This window comes from Leptodactylus fuscus, chromosome 7 (assembly GCF_031893055.1).
Source record: "Leptodactylus fuscus isolate aLepFus1 chromosome 7, aLepFus1.hap2, whole genome shotgun sequence".
In the NCBI taxonomy this organism is placed as follows: Eukaryota; Metazoa; Chordata; class Amphibia; order Anura; family Leptodactylidae; genus Leptodactylus; species Leptodactylus fuscus.
In genome coordinates this window covers 152,032,615-152,036,860 of record NC_134271.1, presented here as the reverse complement: position 1 = coordinate 152,036,860, position 4,246 = coordinate 152,032,615, and positions in this window count along the sequence as shown.

Here is a 4,246-nt window from a genome sequence, read left to right as displayed (position 1 = left end):
TAAACCGTTACATTAAATACATTTAACAAAATTGTGCATAGACATATTTCATATACAGTCCTATGAAAAAGTTTGGGCACCCCTATTAATCTTAATCATTTTTAGTTCTAAATATTTTGGTGTTTGCAGCAGCCATTTCAGTTTGATATATCTAATAACTGATGGACACAGTAATATTTCAGGATTGAAATGAGGTTTATTGTACTAACAGAAAATGTGCAATATGCATTAAACCAAAATTTGACCGGTGCAAAAATATGGGCACCTCAACAGAAAAGTGACATTAATATTTAGTAGATCCTCCTTTTGCAAAGATAACAGCCTCTAGTCGCTTCCTGTAGCTTTTAATCAGTTCCTGGATAAAGGTATTTTGGACAAACAATTCAAGTTCAGTTAAGTTAGATGGTCGCCGAGCATGGACAGCCCGCTTCAAATCATCCCACAGATGTTCAATGATATTCAGGTCTGGGGACTGGGATGGCCATTCCAGAACATTGTAATTGTTCCTCTGCATGAATGCCTGAGGATTTGGAGCGGTGTTTTGGATCATTGTCTTGCTGAAATATCCATCCCCGGCGTAACTTCAACTTCGTCACTGATTCTTGAACATTATTCTCAAGAATCTGCTGATACTGAGTGGAATCCATGCGACCCTCAACTTTAACAAGATTCCCGGTGCCGGCATTGGCCACACAGCCCCAAAGCATGATGGAACCTCCACCAAATTTTACAGTGGGTAGAATGTGTTTTTCTTGGAATGCTGTTTCTTTTTGGACGCCATGCATAACGCCTTTTTTTTTTTTATAACCAAACAACTCAATCTTTGTTTCCAAAATGAAGCTGCCTTGTCCAAATGTGCTTTTTCATACCTCAGGCAACTCTATTTGTGGCGTACGTGCAGAAACGGCTTCTTTCTCATCACTCTCCCATACAGCTTCTATTTGTGCAAAGTGCGCTGTATTGCTGACTGATGCACAGTGACACCATCTGCAGCAAGATGATGCTGCAGCTCTTTGGAGGTGGTCTGTGGATTGTCCTTGACTGTTCTCACCATTCTTCTTCTCTGCCTTTCTGATATTTTTCTTGGCCTGCCACTTCTGGGCTTAACAAGAACTGTCCCTGTGGTCTTCCATTTCCTTACTATGTTCCTCACAGTGGAAACTGACAGGTTAAATCTCTGACACAACGTTTTGTATCCTTCCCCTGAACAACTATGTTGAACAATCTTTGTTTTCAGATCATTTGAGAGCGGGCTGTCCATGTTCGGCGACCATCAAACTTAACTGAACTTGAATTGGTTTGTAGAAAGAAATGGTCCAAAATACCTTCATCCAGGATCCAGGAACTGATTAAAAGCTACAGGAAGCGACTAGAGGCTGTTATCTTTGCAAAAGGAGGATCTACTAAATATTAATGTCACTTTTCTGTTGAGGTGCCCATATTTTTGCACCGGTCAAATTTTGGTTTAATGCATATTGCGCATTTTCTGTTAGTACAATAAACCTCATTTCAATCCTGAAATATTACTGTGTCCATCAGTTATTAGATATATCAAACTGAAATGGCTGTTGCAAACACCAAAATATTTAGAACTAAAAATGATTAAGATTAATAGGGGTGCCCAAACTTTTTCATAGGACTGTATATTTATATGTTTTTGCCTGTCTTATTAGACAACCTTATAGTCAGGGATACTAACAGCTCCTTAGAACCATTTGTTGCCAATAATATATGATATATAGCGCTGCCGATCAGCTGAGGTGAGAATGTTGTATCTTTTACAGAATAGAATATATCACATTGCCCAGGCTGCAGCGATCACAGGAATGATGAATAAAATGTCTTCAATGCACAACCAGTGGGGACCACCAAAGCATCAGTGCTGGACTGGTGGAAGATTTCATGAGTAGTTATTTTTTTTATTTTATCAGCTTCCTTCTCTTAACGGGATTCTATCATTAAACCATTTTTTTTTCTAATTACCATGTTGGAATAGCCTTAAGAAAGGCTATTAGTCTCCGACCTTGATCAGTCGCCTCCATTCCGTAGAAATACCATTTTTTACTGGTATGCAAATGAGTTCTCTCGCAGCATTGGGGGCAGGCCCCAACATTCAAATGGCCGTGAGGGTGTCCCCAATGCTGCGAGAGAACTCTCTTCAGTGACGCCTCCATCTTCAGCTGCAACCATCTGTCTTTCGTCTCGGTCCAAACTCCAACGCCTGCGCAGTCAGCTCTGCCAGTGAGATACAAGCAGAGCCAAGTGTGCATGCCACCCGGCGACCATTTTTGGGAGGACGCTCTTGCGTGCATGCGCAGTACGCTCCTGTATTGAACTACAAGAGCAAGAGCGGCCTAAGGGTCTGGGCTCTAGAGGCGTTTCCCTGTTCATGACTGTACTGAAGCAGTTACTTACTCCATACACTTCACCACAGAGACAGCTCAGCTGGGCAACCATGTATGAACACTCCAGTATAAAGATTATTTCCAGACTGAATTCTTATATTTATTAACAAACAACATCAGGTAAAAAGAGCCATAGCCAAAAAACACTGCAGGAAGAGCCGTAGCGAAATAACACTGCGGTTTTTCTGCAGCAATTTTTACAGAATGTTCGCAGAGTTTTCCTGCAATACCACTGGTCACACTCTGCTATCCCGCTATCTTATTACTACACTACCACTGGTCACACTCTGCTATCCCGCTGTCTTATTACTACACTACCACCGGTCACACTCTGCTATCTGCTGTATTATTACTACACTACCACTGGTCACACTCTGCTATCCCATTACTACACTACCACTGGTCACACTCTGCTATCTGCTGTATTATTACTACACTACCACTGGTCACACTCTGCTATCTGCTGTATTATTACTGCACTACCACTGGTCACACTCTGCTATCTGCTGTATTATTACTACACTACCACTGGTCACACTCTGCTATCTGCTGTATTATTACTACACTACCACTGGTCACACTCTGCTATCTGCTGTATTATTACTACACTACCACTGGTCACACTCTGCTATCCCATTACTACACTACCACTGGTCACACTCTGCTATCTGCTGTATTATTACTACACTACCACTGGTCACACTCTGCTATCTGCTGTATTATTACTGCACTACCACTGGTCACACTCTGCTATCTGCTGTATTATTACTACACTACCACTGGTCACACTCTGCTATCTGCTGTATTATTACTACACTACCACTGGTCACACTCTGCTATCTGCTGTATTATTACTACACTACCACTGGTCACACTCTGCTATCTGCTGTATTATTACTACACTACCACTGGTCACACTCTGCTATCTGCTGTATTATTACTACACTACCACTGGTCACACTCTGCTATCTGCTGTATTATTACTGCACTACCACTGGTCACACTCTGCTATCTGCTGTATTATTACTACACTACCACTGGTCACACTCTGCTATCTGCTGTATTATTACTACACTACCACTGGTCACACTCTGCTATCTGCTGTATTATTACTACACTACCACTGGTCACACTCTGCTATCTGCTGTATTATTACTACACTACCACCGGTCACACTCTGCTATCTGCTGTATTATTACTACACTACCACTGGTCACACTCTGCTATCCCACTGTCTTATTACTACACTACCACCGGTCACACTCTGCTATCTGCTGTATTATTACTACACTACCACTGGTCACACTCTGCTATCTGCTGTATTATTACTACACTACCACCGGTCACACTCTGCTATCTGCTGTATTATTACTACACTACCACTGGTCACACTCTGCTATCTGCTGTATTATTACTACACTACCACCGGTCACACTCTGCTATCTGCTGTATTATTACTACACTACCACTGGTCACACTCTGCTATCTGCTGTATTATTACTACACTACCACTGGTCACACTCTGCTATCTGCTGTATTATTACTACACTACCACTGGTCACACTCTGCTATTTGCTGTATTATTACTACACTACCACTGGTCACACTCTGCTATTTGCTGTATTATTACTACACTACCACTGGTCACACTCTGCTATTTGCTGTATTATTACTACACTACCACTGGTCACACTCTGCTATCCCGCTGTATTATTACTACACTACCACTGGTCACACTCTGCTATCCCACTGTATTATTACTACACTACCACTGGTCACACTCTGCTATCCCGCTGTATTATTACTACACTACCACTGGTCACACTCTGCTATCCCGCTGT